We start from the raw sequence: 23494 nt of genomic DNA on the forward strand, positions 1-23494 counted from the left end.
ACCCATGCCATTCCAGAGAAATGTACAAGGCAGAAAGATCTCTTGGGCCAGTTTTAAATTACTCTCACTTCTCCACATATCCTTTGTGAAATACCATACAGAAGATTTTTATGGTTTAGCAGCAAAAAAGTTTGGGGTGGGGGATGTGAAGCCGTTTGCTGTCTGGAGATAGCATGGGCAACCTGTTCACCAGAGCTTTCATAAGGAAGTGAACTCTGGACGTTCTTGCAGAGCTAGCCTGGGACACTGGCAGAAGAGTACCTACACAAAAACAAAGTTCTTCAGAAAAATCAACCACATCAGACCTTACAACAGCTACAAGGTCTTCAGTTGAGCTACAAGGTCTTCAGATCATAACAAATTCACCTTGGTTACTGAAGATGGTGTTACTGAATAAGGTGAACACCTTTCATGTGCCATGGAAATCCACTCGTTGCTTGAGGCATGACTGTTTTGTGCATTGCTGCCCATAAAAGTAATTGCAGGAGGCACCGTGTTTGATAACTGGCCATTGCAGCTGCTCTCTCAAAGTTGTTCAGAAGACATAAGGAAAACACAGCAGGGTTTTTTTGTGTGTTGTCATTGGAGTTTAGCTTCTTTGTGATATATCTCTTAACTTCGTGATGTTGTTTGGTGTATGTAATCAAATGCTAGGAAAGTTGGTGAGGGTAGACTTTGTGTTAGAAGTAATCTAAAGCATTTTATTCTTTTTAGAAACCAAATGTTCATGTTTTGCAACAGCTTTGATGGTTTATATCAAACTGCTCATGTTCTACAATAGACTGTGCTGTGATTTTTGAAGTTAACCAAATGAAATGGTTCATAATTCTGTTGTACTGGTATTTTCTTCGAGTTCTCACTCTTAACAACATGCTACCAAAATTCTACACCAGCAATATTAATTGCCTTTTGGTTAAATTGGAGCTCCAGCTGACCAGGAGTACAGTGCCAGAGGCTTGACTGAGCTCTCAAAGGCTACTCCCTGAGGTTTTCCTGCCCACCAGCATGTCACATACGTGGTTATTTTATTTGTGTGTAGTAGTTAATGTTTCTAGTAGCCAATGCCCTCCTTTGCATGGTAGATCCACAAACAGGTTTATCAAGCCATGGAATTTACAGCAGCCTCCTGCAGGCTTGTACACCGCAGCTGCTGCACAGTGACTCGCTAATCCTGTAGCACAGCAGCTTTAAAAAGACAGTGCTGTGGATGGAGTGCTGTGTGTGTGTGCTATTATATTTAAAAAGATTTAAAGTCAGATGAAATTTTTTTACAGTGTTATTGCTCCTTACCAATACAGCCTCCACTTCTTCCAAGGGCAGAGTCTGTGTCTTGTATTGGAAAGTGTTACTCTAATACCTGAAGCACTCAGGAGTGTTAGTGAATGTGAAAAACACCAGTCTGGGTCACATTACTTGATAGGTATTTCTGATGCTGTTCTTGTCAGGGAAAAGACTTTTCTAATGCACTAAATCTTTGCTGGGGTGAAGGGGGCTCTGTCCAAACAACCTAGGGGGCTGCCAATCTAGCTTTAGGATGCAAGCATAGAAATTCTTAGTGTTTCTCTAAAGGTAAAATGTACTTCTGCTGTTGGAATGTGAACATTCTTCATTGCATGGGGTATTTTTTCTGAAGGAGGGAAAGTAGTAAGGGTAGGAGTTAAAAGTGCATTACTCTCCATGCAAACATTCCCCCTCCCATTACAAAAGCAACTTGTTTTTTTCCAAAGTCAATCAGAAACTTAACTTTTTCTTTGACGTGCCCTCCTGGCCCCAGATGTCCTCATATTTTAACTAGTCAGTGTTGCTAACAGATATCTCATCAGAGTTTTCCTGTTACTTTATATATGTTTGTATTACCACACTCTGGAGTTTTTATGTATGTTTTTTCCCCCCGTTCCCTGACTTTTGCTCTTAGTTTTGAGGCATGCATAAGCAGGGATGACACTAGGGGCATACTTAGATGGAAGTTACTGTGTCCATTTGCTCCCTAGTCAGGGCTTTGGATGAGTTGGGGTTTTATGGAGGATTTGATTACCGCAGTTTGTGAATAGGTGGGAGCCTCAGGGAAGTCCTGCAGGTGGCCCCAGAGACACAGCCTGGACTGTTGTGGTCCAGACTCCTGGAGAACTAGGCTGGCAGTCCACCAAGGAGCAAGGGATTGCTGTAGTGGGAGACCAAGGGAACTCACTGAAGCATTGTCAAAATCAAACAGTTTTGACTAACTGGCAGATTCCAGTTTAAATAATGCTGAATGAGATTTTTTCCTAATCTGCTGTACTTCTGACCCTCAAATCATTCTTTGTGTTTCCTTGTCTGTAATGCTCTTCTGCTTTCTATCTGCCCAAATGGCTGACCTCAGTAACTAACTTCCAGTTAGTTAGTGTCCCTCTAATAAAATATGGGGGATTTCTCTCTATGTCAGCGACAGTATTTTGCAACTCTTTAAAGCCTTTGCATTTTTTGTTGAAGTGCTCTATTACATGTATTTATTTTTTTAAGCTTAGTGTTTTCTATCTAGCAGAAAACAGGAAAAATACTTTTAGATGTTACTCAAGTCTTAGCTGAGTGAACTCTCCTGAGGCTGGTAACCATCCCGTGGGTTTATATGTTATTTTTAGTACTGAGGTGGCACAGGGTTATGTATTGTTCTCAATTAGAAGTCTTGCTTTTTATTAACAGGTTCCTCCATTGGGAAAAACACATTTAAAAGAAAAATCCATGGAGCTTTGAATAAGCTGAGCTATATCAGAAGTCTTTTTCAAAATTGTCTAAAAGTTAAATATGCTTGACAGTAGTACTTGTGTAGCTCAAAATACTGTTGATTTTTCTTTGGAGACTGTGCAAATAAAAAACTAGGAGAGGTCAAGTGTGTGTGTATTGTCGCAATCTTTGCTTGTACAGGGAGTTCTTAATCATGACAGTTAAGTGAACAACCTCCCCAAGGGACTATCAGGCAGACTGTAGGCATGGTGGTAAGCTCTGATGCATTTTTATTAGGTTTTAAATACTCCCAGAGTGCCAGTAAACAATTTCTGTTACTTTAGGTGTGTACAGTGCAGGAGAAGATTGAATGACTGACCACTGTTGTCCAGAGTTGGTTAAAGCTGTGAGTGAAGGAATTCTGCTGGCCAAAAGCAGGTATTCACTCCTCTAAATGCAGATTGAAAACTAAAAGCACGGTAAGGTCATGTTAAAATTCTGCATGATACACCAAGAAAAGATACAAATCTTGCAATACCAACAAATACAGATTCTTTGAAGTTGTGGGAGTCACTGACTTAGAAGTCATAATGCAGTGTTTGGGAGTCTCCTTAGCAAAATATTTTTTTTAATTATTTATGCATAACAGGTTTACTTCTGTGATCATGTGAGTCTCATAATTTATAACATCTCCCTCACCTTAGCTGGAGAATTAATATCTTCTCTCCCTGTGAGCTGGATCTGTAATGAGCTGTGAAAAGAAACAACAGCACAGTATTCCTCATTTTTGAAAGAAGTAGACTACATTGGTCTGAGTGGAATAAATCCTCTTGGAAGCCATTTCTGGGTACATGAAAAAGGAAAGGGATAAATCAAGCTTTACCAACCTGATTTTCTTCTGTGATGAAATGACTAGATCTATGGACAGTAGGGGCTGTCTTGATTCTTAGCAAGGCTATTGCTGTGGCCTCCCATGGCATCCTTGGATCCAAGTTGGGAAGGTAAGGTCTGGATGGGTGAAAAACTACTAGATAAGTAAAAACCTGGGTAGACGTTATAGCTCAGAAAGTAGTGGTTAGTGGGTAATACTGGCCTCCAGATAATAATATCACAGGGGTCTATCCTGGGATCTGTTTAATGTCTTTACATCTCCTTGTCCATGCTATTGATAATGCACATCATCAAGTCTATGAATGACTCCAGTCTGGGTTTGCAGTTAATGCACTTGAGGTAAGGACTGCCATCCAGAGCAATCTAGACAGTCTGGAAGAGTGGACCAACAGGCATGTTGTAAAGTTCAACAAAGCATGTCCTGCTGCATTTGTCTATTTCCCTGAAACAGTACAGGTTGAGGCTGACTGGCTGGGAAGTAGCTCTGCCAAAAAGCTGTAGGAGGTCCTGGGTGACAATAGGCTACACATGAACAAGGAGTGCCCACTGGAAATGATGAAAGGTATTAACAGGTACGTAGCAAGCAGATAAAGTGAAGTGATTCCTCTTTACCTGGCAGTCACTAGATTTCATCTGGAATACTGCATCCACTTTTGACCCCCCAGAAGAAAATTACTGAAAAACTGGACTGAGCTCAGCAGAGCACCATGAAGCACCAGAGAAGCTGGAGTGCTTGCTTGCTCTCTGGGGCTTATTTGGCCTGGAGAAAAGACAGCTGTGGAGCCAGGGGTGTGTAGTAGCAGTCTGCCTATATCTGTAAAGGAATTACCTAAAAGTCAGAGCCAGGCTTTTTACTCAGATGTACATCAGGAGAGACAGCAATTGTGAATTGAATCATGTCATAAATTGAATAGTTTAAACTATTTTTAATAATAGCTTTTAATGCTATTTTAAAAATAGTTTTTTTTTTTTAATAATAACTTTTCATGTGGGGTTGCCCATAAAGGGATATGGCAAGCTTTAAAATACCCCATGATGTTTGCTTGGGATCATGTAGCTTGTTCTGGAGTAGGTGGCTTCTTTAATTAGCCTAAAATAGTATCTGTCAGTGTATACAGGTCACAAAATAGTTGAGGTTGGAAGGCACCTTTTGAGATCTTCTAGTCCAACCTCCCTGCTCAAGCAGGGTCATCTAGAGCAGGTTGCCCAGGACAGTATGCAGTTGGATTTTCAGTATCACCAGATCCTGAAACCAATTTAGAATCACAGAATGGTTTCGGCTGAAAGGGACATTAAAGATCATCTAGTGCCAACCCCCCTGCCATGGGCAAGGACACCCTCCACTAGGCCAGGTCGCCCAAAGCCCCACTGAACCTTGCCTTGAGCACTTCCAGGGATAGGGCATCCGCAACTTCTCTGGGCGACCTGTTCCAGTGCCTCACCACCCTCAGAGAGAAGAATTTCTTCCTAATATGTAATCTGATTCTAATCTAATCTGATTCTATGATCTATATTCACAGTCATAGTCAGCAATTTTAAGGTGATTATAGCCCTTGCCTGTAAGGTAGAATTAATAAATAAGATGCCAGTTTTGGTATGTTGTAGCACTAGAACTACTTAAGAGTCTAGTAGTCCAAAAGTTGTCACTTGGGTGACTGTTAGGAAAAAAACCAACAAGACAAAACACAAACAAAAATCCCGAAACCAAACAACCAAAAAACCCCCACATACCTATGTGACTTCTTCATGAAAAGAGCCTAAGAAAGGATAGATTTTTTTCCCCAAAATCCTTATGCAGTGCACTACTGTTAAGTCTGATTTTTTCATTCTTTCCTATTTGTTTTTAAGTCTGTATATCCTTTGTAGTGGTATATAGGTAGACCGTAGATGTTACCTCTGTGACCTTTGCAAGTTGTATTTCTTTGCACTGCACATGAACTGTTATGTGTAACATTTGGAATGAACAAGTTTAGATCCTTGCTGTTCCTTATCTACAGAGTAGTGAAATAGGTAGCTTTCTGCTTGAATAAAAGGGAGCCTGACCTTTGTGTATTGATCTGATGTACTGGCATTTTCTGGGTTTGAAACGGGAATTAAAAGGAACTGCAGTGTACTTGCTGCCTTGGTTTTGTGTCAAGTATGGGTGTGTTACTGCAGGACAGTTTTACTGATGTTACCAATGGGATAGTTTAAGGTGCCCACTAACATAGAGGCTGCTGCTTGTGCGCACAGCATTGTGAGGGTTGTGAACTCTTAGCACCTTCAGTAGCAATTGCAAGAGGATATTTTCCCCAAAGAAGATTAAATAAAGATGCAGTATAAAATTCTAAATGGAGGCTATGGATATGCTTATTTAAAGCTGTTGGAATGAGGAAAGAGAGGAACCAGTTTGATTTAGTTTAGCTCCAAGGTAACATGAGAGAAGGAAACGTGACTGTTCTAGTTGCAGAAGGCAGAAGGAATTGGGGTGTGATCTAGTAAAGATGCTGCATTCACTTTGTGTTACCTGTTTCATGCATTGATATAGGAAGGAATTTCTAGATCTGCACCCTCTAGAGAACATCTTAGGAATAACACCTGGTAATGAACTTACTGTTGCATAAAAACATGTTCCTTCAGGCTCCTGTCATGTACTAGAGGCTTTTTTTAGACTAGTCATGGGACACAGAAACCTGCTTCAAGGTGCATGTGTAGCTTTTTCAGTGGGTTTCTACATCTTGACATGAGCTCTTTGACTGCCCTTTTTTTTTGTGTAGACTGCATTCAATTCTGTTTCTGTCCTTTTTTTGTAGCTACAAAAATCATGCATCCTCGTTCACTTGAAAGTCAGACTGCATATTGTGTGTGCGTGTAGTTTTCAGTCTTGCTGTCCCCTGCTGGGAAGAATACTGGTAAGCTATACAGCAAAGATGTCTTAGATTGCTTTTGGCTAAGCAAAACTTCAGAAAAGTGAAAACCCTGGAAAATAGGTCTGCTGGTGGCATTCAGGTTGTGAAATTTCTGGTCGAACCCATTACCTTATCTAAAAACTGAGTAGCCAAGGACTGTCCAAAGTGTTGCTCTAGAATGTCGGAGATACTGGTTTCCATTGCCATGTCAGCTATGTTTTGTAAGTGATTCTCTGCCTTCCCAAAGACTTTCCTTCTAAAGGAAATACAGTTTAGCTTCCTTTTAGGCTGGCTTTTATTAGCTAACAGTTGCGTTGTTAGCTTTCCCTTCTTTATGAAGTCCAGTAAAATGTTCTGCAGCTCTCTGTGTTTTTATGGTTGTGTATCACACATTAGAATCAGAAATTATATTGCTTGAGGGACAGTAAGTCCTGCATGTAACAAATGGTTAAATTAGCATTTTCCTCGGTTTTGTTTTGGTTTCTTGTTTGTTTTTGGGTTTTGTGGGTTTTTTGTGTGTGATTTGCTGGACATACAGTTACTCACTGAAGACATGATTTGTACACTGGCATAAGGGAAGCTCAGTACATTGCTGGGGAAGACTTTTCTATTTTTACCAGTATATAATTCTTTCATTCCTTTTCTATTTTGTTTATTTGGGGGGTGAGGGAGTGGTGTCATTTTAAGGTTTGAATGTTAGCTGGTTTTCATTCAGCTTTTCTGAGTAAGCCAGGATGGTAAGAATGGTTCCTAGTACCTAGTGTACTGCAGCCGTAGTACCCAGAGGTTTAGTTTTATGTTTTTAAATCCAGGTTCTATTGCTTTGATTATTGCACTTGTGCCTGGATTGACTATATTTCGAGGTGGTTTTTTTTGGTGCTATATATGATAACATGAGGGAAAACTCTCCCATTGCAGGCCTCCTTTCTTTCCTTTATAATGATGAAAGAATTATTTGCACTTGGTTGAAGAGGGTAAGGTATAAAAACGAAGAAGATGAATCAGCCTGATTAAGATACTAACTTTGTGTAATTTTGCTCATAGTAGGGTGTTAGGCGTCAAAAGCAGGTCTGGATGCCTCAGGGACAAGGCACAACACTTGGCGAGTGAAAGCTTTGGCTTTAATGAAAGCCTGGCTTTGCCGGGGTGGGAGCCCTGGGACACCAGTGCTAATCAAATGGGGACCCGATGCAGTGAAGTCCTGCTCTCAGGAGTGAAGCTCAAGGAAAAACACCTTTCTGGATGGATGATAAAACTTGTGCCGATTAACATATGCATATGCAATGTCCTGTTTGGCTCATTAGCAAACTTGCCAATGTAGTGCAGGTGCTGTTGTCCAAATTTAGAGATCAGCAGCTGGCCCCTATTGTTGGCACCCATGCAAAAGGAGGTGTGCGTGGGGAGGAAGCAAACTATCTCAGATTACCATGACAATATGAGATAAAACATGCTGGGGACTCTACGTACTCGGACGGGAAGAATCAAACTATCCCAGGTTCCATAAGGATAGGATAAGATGTGCTCGGGACTCTACATACTCAGATGGAGGAGGCGAACTATCCTGGTTTACTCTAACAGTCTTCTCATGTCCTACACAGAATAACAGGGTTTTCTTGCTAGATCACTTAAGTACATCAGGAGATCTCTTTACGTGTCACAGTTACTAGAAAAAGTATCTCTGAGAGCTTCATAGTCCCATGCAGACTGTGTGAGACAGACAGAATACCAAACTTTATTTGTACTACATATCGTCATCACTTTTTTTTCTGTTTGGGGTTTGTTTTTTTTTTTTCCCCCTTCACATTTACATTCAACCTTGGGGGGAGGGAGGGAAACACAAAAAATGAAAATAAGCAACCATGTGCTCACAGGTGTTTTTGAGAAGAGATGGCTGTTGTCCGTCATTCTCCATTTTAACTTTCTCAAAGTCAACCCTCAAAGAAAAGGCAGTCCAAAACATTCTGGCTTTCATGCAGATGATTCTCAAACTTTACTGCAGTTTTACGGCTTGGCAGGGGTTGATGGGTGGGTTCCTTTTCCCCACACTGCCACTCCTCCAGTTGGTAGTGAAATGATTAAATTGCAAATCTTGGATTTGCTTTTCTTGTCTCCAACTCTGGCAGATCACATACTGTTTTTCCTCCCATTAGCTTTCATGCTGTCCTCACACAGAGCAACAAGCCCTTCCTCTCCATAAAAATTATAAAAGAAGGAAGGATAGTATAGTAAATAATGCCTTCATTCTGCCAAGTTAGTTCAGACTTGCTGGTGTGCTTTGGTAGTGACACTGTACTGCATAACAAGAACTTAGTTTTGTAACTCAGAACATGTAACCTGAGAATCTGATCAAAGAAAGCTCCTACAAATGGGCTCCTGAAGTTCTCCTAGGGCATAATATGTGAAACTCTAGTGTTATGCTGTGTACCCTCTTATTGCAGTCATGTTCAGATCCTTTCTTTCTGTGAGTGGGATAGTCTCATCTGCTGATTATTTGGGGCATTAACAAGGTGGTTACATGGAATACTCTGCACAATGTCTGCTTTGCAGGTGAACTATAATGTGGATGTTTTCTCAGCCTTACTCATTTGGGTCATAGACAATGGGATTTGGTTGTTAGTGTCCAGTCTGATAGCCTGTAGTCTGCACTGCTTTTCCTGGCCTGTTGCTTATGCCACTCCTTGTCCAGCTGGTTCGTGCATCTACTGAGTTACCTGGCACCAGGTCTAACTCCTTGTGGCAAAAGTGACTACTGTAGTATGCTGAGATGGTAAGGTGCTTCTTGAGCAAATGCTACAGTAATGACAAAGCTTGTCTATGCAAAAAAAAAAAAGTCAGGTACTGGTAAAATAGTTTTGCTGCATGCGTTCTATCTGTTGGTTTTGTCACAATTACCTCAGATAAGGATCATCTTTCCTTCAAACTGACCTATGTAGCTGTGCTGGTGAAAAGGTATCATGTAGACCTGAGCTCCAGACTCTCAGCTTTCATCCAGGCAGGATGTGTTTGCCAGCAGATGTTGGTTGTAGCATCAGTTCTTTAGGCCTCTCAATCCTTTTGTGGCTTGAAATGCATAGACTAGATTCATGCAGTATTCTCATATTCCCAAGAGAGAGAAACCTGTGATGGATCTAAGCTGTATTGTTTTGTGGCTTCTAACTTGGCCTGTGGGCTCCCCAGTTCCAGAAGGACAGGGAACTACTGGAGGGAGTCCAGCAGAGGGCTACAGGGGTGATTAGGAGACAGAGCATCTTGTATGAGGAAAGGCTGAGAGAGCTGGGTCTGTTTAGCCTGGAGAAGACTGAGAAGGGATCTAATCAATGCTTATAAATATCTAAAGGGCAGATATCAAGAGGATGGGGCCAGACTCTTCTCAATGGTGCCCAGTGGCAGGAAAAGGGGCAACAGGCACAAACTGGAAGACAGGAAGTTCTGTCTCAATATGAGGAAAAACTTCTTCACTTTGAGGGTGACAAAGCACTGGAACAGGTTGCCCAGAGACATTGTGGAGTCACCTTCTCTGGAGATACTCAAAACCCACCTGTATGCAATCCTGTGCAACCTGCTCTAGGTGATCCTGTTTTAGCAGGGGGGGTTGGACTAGATGATCTCCAGAGGTCCCTTCCAACCCCTACCATTCTGTGATTCACTTGCTGTCTATTGTGAAACATACATTGGCATGGTTTGTGGCCCTCTCTGTGGCCAGCACACAGAATATAAATCTGTTGAAGCCTGACTCTGAGATGCTTGTCATAACCTGGGTTCTAACATCTCCACAGAGTAGTCTCCAGTGTACAGCCATCATTGGCTGCAGCTGTGAACTCTTGTGAAGCTTTGAATACAACAGTATTTAGGGGCTAAGTTAAGCTTTCATGAACAACTCATATGCACATAGCACACCTGGAATCAGATTTCTGAAACTGTAGTGAAAGAATGCTTTGTAGTTATGGCAAAATTTGCTTTGTTTCTAGGGAGGTGCTTGGATATAACAGACCTAGGGGTGGGTGGAGGGGAGAGACTTCAGAAGGGTTGTTGCACCACAGATTCTCAGTGATCTGAGCATGAGTTTTCAGTGAGTGATTTTTAAGCCATTATGATACACAAAACAAGGCAATGTAGAGATGGAGTGAAAGAGTACCTGTACGAAACTGCAGAATGGTCAGAAGCTTTTGTTGAATGTTTTTGGACAGTAATATTGTAATGACAGAGAAGCTGACATTTGGAGAATGCAAGCCTCTTCTCTCTGAGAGGTGGTCTGTGTCAGAACCCAGGGAGTACTGTCATGTCATGTTCTGAGACTAGGGAGGATGGAGTACTGTCATGTCATGCTTTGAGACTAGGGAGAATACTGGTGCTGAGGGCCTCTTCAGAGCTACCTACAGCTGCCAGAGGGAGCTTCAACAGTAATTTTCAGGAACATCTGCAAATACTTAATTGTTTAAAAAGGACAGCCCTTTCATTCTGCTTAGAAGGTGTGTGTCAGTTTGGCTGTTTGTGGTTGGTGGATTTCAGTGGCAAATGGATTGGCTTGCAATAATGATGTAGAGGGCAGACAAGAGCTGCATAGAATTTCTCTTGCAAATTACAGTGGGCTGCCAGATAGCATGTTTTTGTTTCACTTTGCATTTTTTAACAATTAAAGGAGCATTTTATTTTGTAAATACTTGAGATATGTCTGAGCTTCCAATGAGGATTTTTCTGTTCTTCTTGCTTTTTTAAAGCTTGTGATGTGATAAAACTTTTCTCTCTAAAAATAGTCTTTCCTGGATATTTGTCTCATGTATTTCATTGCCACTTTGTAGGTTTGTTTAAAAAAGCATTCAGAGTGGCTGTAAGCTTTAGGATCTGGATTTGTACTTCCATAACTAGCTGTTAAGAGGATGTTTCCAATTAGAGGTGTGTGCTTTTGATTCCATTAATCCTCCTCATCCATATGTTAGTTTCCTAATTTCTTTCAACCACAGGTACAGATATGCATAAGGTCCCACATTAACTTTCTGCTTGGTGAGTAGCAATAGAGTGAGGACTGGAGGAGCAAATTTTGACTGTTCACAGTCACCTTTCCCTTCCATTTGTATGTTTAGAAATACACTCAGAGAACTCACTTGCTCCATGATTTCAGAGGATCAAAGTGAGGCTGACCATCCTGCAGTTCCACAAATTGTCCTTTTGGCTTTTTTTTTTTTTTTTTTTAAAAAGATTGGTGCAACATTTGCTTTTTTCCTAGTCATGCGGGACCTCCCTGATCTCCATGATACTTCAAATGTGAGAGAGAGAGCAGCCTTGCTATGGCACTGCCCATCTCTGCTTGGATGCAACAGGTCTGATGCCATGAAGTTTTTGTATGCATCAAGTTCTGTTATGCAGTTCCTAAGTCATCATCAACTGACGGCCATCCTTTCCCTCCTGAAATCCTGTCTATGAGAACAGACACTGGAAGATCTTGCTGGTGAAAAACAAAGGAAAAGAAGACATTGACTACCTCTGCCGTTTCTGTTGTCACTAAATCACCTACTCCATTCAGTAACTGTCCCACGTTTTCCTTATTCAGGCTTCCACTCTTAATGTAGCAGCAGAAGCTCTTCTTGTTATCATTATGCTTGCAGGTCTTTCCTGCAGCTGAGCTTTGCCATTCCTGATACGATTTCTGCATGCCAATGCAGTGTTTCTAAATTCCTCCTTTGTAGCCTAACCTTGCTTTCATCTCCTGTATGCTGCCTTTTTGCAGTGGAGTTCCACCACGAGTTCCTTCCTTGGCTGGGCTGGTCTCCTGATATGCTTGATTTCCTGAGTATTGGGCTGGACTGTTCCTGTGCTTGGAGAATGTCCTTGAAGACCTGCCAGCTTTCTTGTGATCCTTTGCCTTTCATTGCAGCTTTCAGTGGGATCACACCTACCACTCCCCACATCTGCTTTCCTAAAGTCTGTGGTCTGTACTCTACCACTTTACTTCCTCTCTGCCCTAAGGATCTTGAACTCCCCTATGTCATGGTCACTACCACTGAGGCTGCCCACGATTTTTATATCCTTAATCGGTACTTCCCTGCTAGTGAATAGCAGATGTGCTTAGCTGTGCACCATCCTAGGTTAGCCTATCCAGTACCTGTATCAGGGAGATACTCTTTTTAGAAATCTCCTTGCCAGTGTATGTCTCACCCACGTGCTCTGTTGCCTTTTCAGCAGATGTCAAGGACATTAAAGTCCTTCATAAAAATGAAGGCTGTGATCAAGAGCAATCCTCAAGTTGTTTAGGGTGCTTCATCTACCTGGGAGGTCTGTTAAGCAAGCCATTTCTGCCACAATGCCACACTCAGTGGCCTCTTTTCTTATGTGGACCCACAAGCACTCATCCAGCTGTTGTCCTTGAAGGAGCCCCATACATCCAAACTGCTTTTTTGCATAAAGGCATCCCTTCACCTTCATCTTCCCTGTCTGCACTTCCTGAAGAGCATGTCTGTCACAACTCCATCGTTCCTGCCATGTCTCACTTACTCCAATCACATTCTGTTGTGACTGGATGCAGAGCTCTTTTTCCTCCTCTCTGTTCCCACGTTGCATGCATTTTGCATGTACACTTCAGACAGGTGCCCCTTCAGCCTGTAAACTTCTGAACTGCCTCTTGTTCCTGTCACTCTGAGTCCTTTACTTTCTACTGCTGCCTCCAATTCTTCACTTAACTGTAGAGCACAATCTCCCTTTCCAATTGGAGATGATGTGAGTTGAAAAGTAATTCAACTGAAAAAAATAAATAAATATTGCCTTCATTGATGTTGCTGTGCAAAGTAGTAAGTGGAAAGCATAATATCCTGCATCCATTCATGCCAGCTACCTTATGTCCTTTGCATCCACTGATGCCTCCCTTGTCAAAATCTTGCTGTGTTGATTTGGTTTGTGGGGTTTGTTTCTTGGATTTGGTGTTTGGCTTTTTTAAAGACTGTTCAAGAAAAGGAGGAGAGGAAAAATGTTTCATTACTGAAATGTTAGAATAGAATTGATAGTTTCATGAAACCTGTTAAAAGCTGTTCCTGTTAGTAGTACTGTAGTTAAAAATTGCTGCTGCTGTCACTATAACCTCATCCGTGGCAGAATTTTATTTTGTGGTAAAAACATACTGCAGGCAATTGAACTGGCCAGAGCCCTAGAAAATACTAGTTTGGTTTGTTTGTTTCTTTTTAAATTTAAGAACATGATTTCATTTTGATTTGTAATAGCCCAAAATGCTATAGTGAGATTTTGTGGATTTGGCTGGTGTTTGTGGTTCCTACAGCTACATTTTGTTTGTATAATAATTGCTGGGTTATTAATTCAATAATATGATCTAATTTGTTTCTATTAGATGTATACAGTGTTAAAATTTTACGTGAATGTTTAATGTAAGTAAACTTGTAAGTAAAACTTATGTCAATAGAATATGTTGGGGATTTATTTTATACCCATTTGAATATATTTTAATGCTTTCCTATAAACATACAAACACAGAAACAGACTGTACACACACAAATAGTTTGTTGTAGCTGGAAAAAACAGAGCTATGACTTTGGCAACATCAGTTTGCCTATGAATGCTCTTAACTGATTTAAGTGAGACTAATAGCACAGCTTAGCCTTCCTGGGCTGGGTCTCCTGCAACGTGAATGTATGCACATTTTTGACTATTTTTCATTCTGTTTGGCTCTTGCTGCGGACATCATGCAATGATCCCAGTGATTAAAAATAACTCTTTATTTGTGAATTACTTTGCAAGAGGGTGTTTTTGAGAGAAGCCTATTTAGCAGATATTTACTATACAGTTGTAGGTGGCTCTGCATCTAGTTCTGGTTTTGCTTGCTAGCTTGTACAGTTTTGGAAAAGTGCTGGTGTACCTTAGGTACTCTGGGGTTTAGAGTCACGGCTGTGGAGCAATAGCTGGAGTAGGACTATCAACAAGACTGTTTTGTAGGGAGTCATAGGGGTGTTGTATGACAGTTTAGCTAGTATGAGTTTACTGGTATGATTGGGAAACCCAAGTCCCCAGCACTAAGGCAGTTTATATTGGCAAAAGCATGTTCTACCATTAAAAACTGCCTCAGTCTCATAAGTGAAAACTATCTTTAACCTAGGTTTGCTTTTGAAACAAAGTATTGTATATGATTTTTCAGCTGGACAGGGTGCTTTTGTCTAGACGGAGCTTTTGACCAGAAAGGTTGGATCAGATGATCCTTGAGGTCCCTTCCAACGTGGTCTTCTATGATTGAATCTGTGATTGACTAATTTTTTTTGAAAAAATGTGTTCATGTTTATATACATTGCCTTGTCCTTTTAAAGCTGATGATAAAGTAATAAAGTTTTTAATTTGTCACACTACTGCACTGTATTCAGTCAGCTCCCCAAGTTTTACAAACTGTCAAACAGGCAGGTATAGTTACACATTTAAAGAAAGAAAAAAGTGACCTCACTGTAGGGCATTTAGGATTTTAGTTCATTTATTTGATAGCTGAAGGCACTTTGCCTTCTGCCTAACATTTGATAAACCTGTCCAGTATAAACAGTAATACTCCTAGTTTTACTAGGCGTTTTAGTTTTCTTGTAGTGCTAAGTTGGAACAGCACTGGGAAATGTTCACAGGCAAACTCTGTGCTATGTATGTTTTGTGAATGAAGGATTTACGGCTGCTTGATTTTTCTGTGTTGTGTCCGTGTCGTCGTGTCCCCCCCCCCCCCCTTTTTTATAAGAATAATGAAGTGACAAGACACGTCCAATTACATCAAGGGACAGTTCCACATTGGGAAATTTATGGTAGTCAATTCCTGTAGATTATAGAGTTAAAATCAAAGTGAACGTCTTTAGGACAGAGATAAAATTCTTCCTTATACTGAACACACTTTTGATGCTTAAAAAAAAATAATAGTTTAAGTTTATTCTTCTCATGATACCTTTCTGTATAGTAGGTGGGGAAGAAATGCTCTTTTGCCCATACCCACTGAGTTAACTGTGGCAACTTTATCCTGTCTGGAGCAACTTTAACCAATTGTATTTACGGTTGAGCTTGGTAATGTTAAGGCAGCTTTTCAGGTGATGTCCCTTTTGATCCATTAGCAATTGCTGAGCACGGAGTTAAACAATGTCTGAGAAGTCCATGGACGCTTGCAGAGGGTATATTTGTACTGTAGTGTGAAGAAGCACCAAGCAGGTCTGTTGGTGGCTGATGAAGGAAGGTAGCAGCAAGGTCCAGGACTTCCTGTGCAAATTCTTGATAATAGATCACTCTTGTAGTTGTATGCATCCCAGGTTGCTTGTGCTGATGGCTGTAAAAGGAGGTATGAGGCAGCAAAAAAAGGCTCAGCAGCAAGTGTCTGCTGCCCTGGACTTGTATATATGCACTGGTGCATAGGCATGAGTGTATCTGAGCGGAGGCTGATAACTGGAAAACTTTCAAATATCAGGCATCTACAGATTAAACATTTGACCCATTTAATCATTTCAATATTTTAACAGGATCATATTTAATAACCAACCCACAGGCACTTACAGGTAGTTATATTGTGGTCTCCTAATGGCTCTATTCAAAGGTCTTTTGTTATCTGGTCATGCTTTCAGCACCCACCCCAGTAACAAATTAGCAATTTGCTTTACATTTCAGAGAAACAATCAGGTTTTGCAGCTTCATACCTTATAAATAAATGGTGCCATAAGACAAAATATTATGTTCCTTACTTTGTTGTTGTTTTTACTTAGAATATGTTTATGCCAGCGTGCCTTGTGTCTTGCTTCTTTTGAATTCAGAAAGATTGTGAGATGACGGTGAGTTCGGTCAAACTTAGTCAAACGGAGGTAGAGAGCGCAGCTAGGCTGCAGCTCTGGAGACGAACACACCTCACCTCATGCGGAAGAGTGCCCGGCAGCCGGAAACTTCTACGTCACGGCCTGCTCCGCAGGCATTCCCCTGTGGCTGAGTGCGCCCCCTGGTGTCGGCGAGCGGCCGCGCCAGCGCCGTGCGGAGTGTCTGGGAGGGGGCGGGGCAGGGGCCCTCGTCTGGATCCTGCGTCGTGTGCCCAACCGAGGATAAAAGGTGAGAGGCAGGAGTGCCAGCGGGAACGCCTCTGGGTACAAAGGAAACGGAGAACTGAGTCTGCGCCATAATGAATGGCTCTTTTTAACTGGGGAAAGTTGCTCCCTTGGTTGAAATGAAGATTTCTGATATCATTACTAAATTACCAATGTATCTTACAGAACAGAGAACAGGATATCAAAATGTATCAACTAATGGAGAAACACATTAGCCCTGATGAGTTATGGGAGCGTAAAAAATAGGGGAATTAAATTAGAAGATTCCTTGTGTACATCTGACAACAAATACCAGTTTCTGTACACTTTCTTTCCACCTTTAAAGTGGAGGAAAAAAGCCTCAATCAAAACCCGTAGACTACCACACAAAACCATCTGCATATACAAACTAGGTTAAGTTGGTTTTAATTAATTCCAGTTGCTAAGTAGGATACCTATTTGAATTGTGTTTTTCAGTTTTAACTTTGAAGCATTCCTCTAAAGAAAACTTGAATCTTCCTAGTTAACAACTATGATATTTCCAATTGAATATAGCTTTTGTACTGTATTTGCTAAATCTTGTGAGGAAAGTAGGTAACTTACAGGCACACTTAAGCAATTTATGTAGCTAGCATTTTATTGGCTTTTTATGTTGTGTGTTTTAATCTTTTGGAAAATTGCGTGTTTCTTTTTCTTTTTTTTTTTCCTTGATAAGATTAGTTTTTATTTCGTAGTTTCTGTTGAACAGGAACGTGATGAAATTAAATTTAGACAACAAGCTTGTTAAAACAGTCTTAAAAGGCAGACATGTCAGTGTGCTGAGAATGAAACAACTTAGGAAAAAGAGGAAAATGAAAACAAAAAATATTTGGAGGAATTGCTAATTTAACAGTTTTTTCTTGATATGTACTATTTGTAGAACTAGTGATTTAGTATTCACTTGCACTTTGCCTTCTTTTTCCAGTCTATAAAAATTAGGCTGTTTTCTCCTGTAATTTGTAATAAATTGCCTAACTTTGAATGAGTAAGGTATTAAACTGGGAGAAATTACTGTTTTCAACTGGAAGAGGAAAAAAAGGCTTCAGCTTTTGAAAGAACACTCTAAACAATTCTGATTTCATTTGCTTAGCCAAGAACTCCTCCAGAGGTTTGATTGATCCTAAAACTTCAGGACTAATGTATACGCTTTGAAATATTCAGTTTTTTAAAATATTTTTTTTTAATTCTAGACAACTTAGGTTTCAATTTCAAGTACATTTTAAAATAGCTTTAGGTATAAATTCAGTGTCTTAATTTAAATTTATATCTCCCAACCTGCTGGTTTGTGATGTCCAAAGACTTCCTTGCATCAGGGATTGCAATCAAGGTTGTGCATACAATCTTTATTTTGGTCCACCTTGTTTTTTTCTTGGGCAATGTATTACTATGGAATTTCATTGTTCTGCATTTTTCTTCCTTTATTATGAAAGGGTTTGGAATGGAGATGCTCTCTTGAGAACTCATGAGTAATCTTACCTTTTAAAATACTGGGAAGTTTAATGTCCAGTCCAAAAAGTGGGATTGTGTGGTTATTTGAGTCTCAGGAGACCTCTAGTTTTTGAATGCTGTGAACTAATGAGAACCTGCCTGTATGCTGCACCTTTTACAAAAGCAAAGGGACCTTACCTTTAGTCTTGGTATTATCCACCGTACTGATGGTGATCTTTGTAATGCTAGGTCATTTGATTCCAAATCTTTAACATACATGGATGGGTGCAACTCAGCTTGTGCTGCTTGAATAGGTACTTGTCAGAAAGGTAAATTAACTTTCTGATGGATATTAACTGCAGTTATTCCAGAATCACCTAAACCAGTTAATTCCAAGTAACTAAGAAGTAAATGAAAACTCAGACTTCTTTGTAATAGTGTTTCTTTATCACAGGTCAGTTTTTGAGTTCTGCATGTCTTTAGCTGTTTAAATTTACAGCATCTTTAAGAATAGAGAAAAGCATGTTAGAGGCTAAATTTTTTTTATGACCTTTAAAAAAAAAAAAAAAGATTCTTTTCTGCTGAGAACCTTAAGAACCTCTGTTAAGAACCTTACGTGAGTTTTGGAAGATGCAAGGATTACGAGAAGGGAAGATTTGAATGAACTTCAAATTTGTTATGAAAAGCAGGGGATCCGTGGTTGAACAAATTCATGAGGGGTGGAACCATTACTGTTCATTAATCAACACCATTCAAATGCAACCTGCAGATCAGGGATCCCAGAACTACTGGTTTTTGTAAGCTAATAGGCTGTGCCAAAAGGAGGAGAAATTAAGTGCTCTCTTCTGTGCTCAGCCCAGACAGATTTATTATTGACCAGCACTGGGACAAGATTCGGGCTCAGACAAGCCATCCATCCGAGTATTTGTTCATAGGTATCAAATTTCCAGAGTGCCCTTACTGGAGTTACTAATGTCTAACAAAGGTAAAATAAATGTAAACATCATTTTTTGTGAACTGGACCAAATGGAGAAACTAAACAAAATTAAGCCATTCCGTGGCTCGCGGGTTTCTAATCTGACTGTTGGATAACTGTCAAAAGAGTGCCTCTGTTAACATTTAATAAATTTGCTAAGACTTGGTAGCCTATGGAAGCAGGAAAGATAGGCCAAAGAATTTCTATATTTTTAGAAAAGAAAAGGCAACAGCATGCAAAAATAGCGACTGATGTAACCATTCTGAAAAGTTGCCTTATTGCTATTGAGTAGGGCAGTGCGGGGGTTTTGCTGACACTGAAAGAGAAGCCTATTTGACCCTGGAGTCTTTTCACCTCTATCCTGGGGCATACAGTTGTTTCTATAGCATGTATTCAGAGGAGGTTTTCTGTCTGTTAGTGTTGCTGGAGAATGTGAAGCGAATTACCTCTCTCAAAGAGAGAAAGAAATGGTATGATGAGATGAACAGTCTGGAGCAGCAGAATGTGGTATTTGGTGGCATATGCATAAATGTTGACTGGCTGCCTTTTCAAACAGATACAGTGAGATGATGGGAAAACAATTTGATGTAATTTGTTTGATTTTTTTTTTTTTTTTTTTAATTTTGGAATTGAATTAGAAGGTGCTAGAAAATAAGAGTGGTGTTACTTGAAAAAGGAGTTCTTTTGTGTAGCTAAGGCATGTGTCTTAATTCCCTGATAGCTGAACTGGTCAGAGTGCAGTAGTTCCCTGAAAAACTGGAGATACCATTCAGTTTTTCAGAGCTTTTTTCCTAAATTGTGACATGTTAGATGGAATTTTTCCAGAACAACATTTGGGAAGACTTGGGAAGAAAAGTTCTGTTATCTCCAAGGTCCAGGACAGACACAAATGCATTTTGGCTGGTTGGGTATGTTTCTCAGAGTATTTTTTCCTAAGAAGTTTTCTATTTATGTAATATGCTGGACTCTTATGCCAGTGTTCTGACTTACCATCCCCATGGAAATCCATTTCAATTAGAGCAAAGAAAAGCCTTTAAAAATCAAAATAATAAAAAAAGAAATCAGGATTCAAAAATGCTGGAAGTTGAAAGCAAGAAATGTGGTGCTTTCTGCATATCTGATTGCTGGCTAATTTACTTGTAGTTTTACCTACAGGTTATGACTGTAATAACTGTGTCCTGTATTTGCACTGGAGCAAAAATGAGGGACTTTGTATACCCATTCATGTCCTTCCTCCTCAGAATAGACAGTGTGGAAGAAAAAGGTTTTGCAAATGAGCATGATGTGGACAAGAGCAAGTGGGGTCCAGATGGTGACAGGAATGGGAAGCTGTGGAGAATGTAGTTAGAGGGAGCAGCTGGGAAAGGAATGCCAAGATGGGACGAGTGTGATAGTGCATCTCGGTTTTAAAAGGCAGAGAAGAAAAAAAAGAAGGAATTGCAGTATTTCCCCATGAGAGGCACAACAAATTAGCACAGAATTGCTGTTTTGTAAAGCTTGATGTAATTTGCTTAATGAATGGTACTCCAAAAAAGCAGAATCTGGTTTTCCAGAGAAACATTCAGCTGTGTAGATATCAATTTTGCCTCTTATTTTCACAGAATCTTTGCCTCATTGATTACAATGATACTGCTGCTTGTGATAAAGCAAGTTTAGGTTCTTTGGAAAGTTTCTCTCTTTGTGAAAACCTTATCAGATTGTGACATGATAAATCCAGAAAGGGAGGAAAATTGTGATACTGTGGAACTGAAATTTCTATTACCATGTACGTGCAGTGCTGGATAAAGGTGTACTGTCAGCCTTTTCTTCTTTTCCTTCCAAGTAACATGGGTATTATCATCATACCCTGATTTGTTAAGGGAACAAATATACAACTATGTATTTTCTTTAATTTTTAAAAAAGTTGGTGCAGTGTCTCTGGCTGCTAATGGCCTTACTCTGCAGGTATGAGAAGAAAAAGACATAAATAAAATGCTGAACGTTAACATGGTTCCTTCTTGGAAACAAGACTGGGCCAAATGCTTACTTATTGGAGCAAGACGAAGAAAGGAAGAGAGAAAGTTATTTCATGGCCGATCAAATATCAATTCATTTTTTCATTTTGTCTGGGCAAGTCACTCCTTCTGATTATTAACGTAAATTGCAATAGTAAGCACTTACCAGCTGCAGGGAGATTGGGGCTGTGGAAAGCTCAAACATAGTAACAACGTACTACTTAACTGCGGCTTCTCTCTGAGACCCATTTTAACTGTGTTCAGGTTTTCCCATTTTAGCAGATCAGCTGTCTTCAGAGAGAGCTTGGGCTTTCTCTTCAATTAATTACCTAGAGATGGCTTAATCATACACCTTTAACCATGCTTTCAGAATTGATCCTGTCTCAAACAGATATTTGCAAGGTCAGTTCCTAAGTAGGCAGTGCCTCATGGTTACCTTTTGCTTTACGGCTAGATTGAACATGCAGTAAAAATAAAAAAAAAATAATTGAGGTGTATTTAAAATTTTAGTTCCAGGATTTCACTGACAGTGTTTCTTGATAAAAGTAGGAAACTGGAAAAAGTTGATCATAAATGCGTGTTGTGGATTGCTGTTTCCTATCTGTATTAAAGGCTGCAGGAATCAGACAGCACCAGCTGCATTTGTACCACTGAAGCTTTCTCTTCTCCATGCCAGGCTGTGTGGGAGCTTTAAGGCTTAAATAAATAAACAAATAAATGTGTGCAAATTAATACTGCGTTTGCTGGGTGATTCCGTAAAGAAATAAGAGGGAGGGAACAAGCTAAGGTTTGGCATTTACCATTTAAAGTTGTGTTTCTGTGCTTGTTTTTTGTTGTGATGATAAGTTTAAGTTGTACTGGTAACAATACATTTAAGCCAAAGAAAGCACTTTATTCATTGCCTCCAAAAAGAAGTTGCTAGAAAGTTCGTATAAGCAGTCTTTGATTTTTTTCAGAGTCTTAATGAGATTCTCAGGAAAAGAAGAATTTCAAGAAAATCAGTTTAATAGTCTAGTTACAAATAGAGAAAAACAAATGGCTTGAAATTTCATGTAGCTTTTGAAAAATAACTTACATTCAGGAGGCTCAGAAACTCAAGACAGCTGCATCTTCAAAACCATTAATACAAAGTCCTATAAGGATGGGAATAGAGCACTGTTAAGTGAATTTGTGTGCTTTTACCTGCCGATATGTAGTTGTGCTGGGTATTTGTCTGCATCTCTTGCTTCAGCTCCCACACAGCTGATGATAAAAACTGAATTCCATGACAAGATTAAAAGGTTTTCTTTTTAGTGCTTTGTGGCTTGCCAGTTTTATTTTTTTGTTCTAGGATTGATTTACTTTCAGCAAAAGTCAGCCTTGAGTTATTGAAATACTTGTTTTCTTTCCTTCTACATACCTATTTGCATATACTTTTAAGTAACTATGTTTGGATATCTTTGGGGATTATGGTACTGCTGTTAGCCTTCTTTTGTAAGATGACAAGAACAGGAAGAAATTTTCCTTCTTTCTAGTAGGTACCGAACTTCCTGGAGGAGTGCCTATCTGAAAAGGTACTGCTATATTTTGGCTCCTGGATAGTATTTTCTGTGATGGGGTCTCACCCCACTAGATATCTGTATAAATGAAGATAATGCTTCACTCTGGAATGGCATCAAATGTGCATATACAGGGTGGGAGCATCCTCTACTAGACTTTACTTAAGCAGGAGCAAACCTGATGAAATAGCCACCAGGGAGCACTAAGGGAACTGCGTAACTAACCTCCAAGCAAAGCTGCCACAGGAGCCAGACACTGTAAACTGGAGATGCTCTTCAGAGTGTGTTGGCAATAGTCTGTCTTTCACAGGGTTTTAATGCAGAAAACGGGGTTCCTTGTATTTTGTTAATAAATTATTAATTCTTTTTGACACATATCAGAGAGAATGTCTGTGTAGGAACTGAGAATTTCTGTGTAGGAACTTCCTCTTACTGTGTGGCAGAGGAAGTTGGAAAATAAAACATTGCTTGTCTTTAACCTCTGTGTCTTAAAGTATCAACCTTTGTCTTTCAAGTATCAATTTTGGTGTAGGTTAAGTCTTGTAAGAGTCCTGTAATACAGCAGCTAAGAGGAAGTATGTTTTTTGTGCTGTAGCAGCAGAGGTAGTATGTTTCAAGCTGCAATTTAAGTTTGTGCTGATTTTGGCTGGAATAGAGTTCATTTTCTTCGTAGTAGCTAGTATGGGGCTATATTTTTGGATTTGTGCTGAAAACAGTGTTGATAATATAGAGATATTTTGGTTATATAGAGAGGTTTTTGTTATTGCTGAGCAGTGCCTACGCAGAGTCAAGCCCTTTTCTGCTTCTCACACTGCCCTGCCAATGAGTAGGCTGGGAAACAACAAGAAGTTGGAGGGGACACAGCTGTGACAGCTGACCCAAACTGACCAAAGGGATAGTCTATATCTTATGATGTTATGCTCAGCATATAAGGGACTGGGGGAAGAGGAGGGAGGAGGGGGCAGCATTTGGAGTGATGGTATTTGTCTTCCCAAGTAACCGTTATGTATGATGGAGCCCT

At 40.0% G+C, this 23494-nt stretch overlaps 1 protein-coding gene across 4 annotated transcripts in view; it reads left to right on the forward strand.

The window, feature by feature from the left end:
- RNF38 (ring finger protein 38) overlaps positions 1–23494 on the forward strand; it is a 151410-nt gene that overhangs the window by 39737 nt on the left and 88179 nt on the right. The window lies entirely within an intron of this gene.

The sequence above is a fragment of the Balearica regulorum genome, chromosome Z (genome assembly GCF_011004875.1).
Source record: "Balearica regulorum gibbericeps isolate bBalReg1 chromosome Z, bBalReg1.pri, whole genome shotgun sequence".
Taxonomy (NCBI): domain Eukaryota; kingdom Metazoa; phylum Chordata; class Aves; order Gruiformes; family Gruidae; genus Balearica; species Balearica regulorum.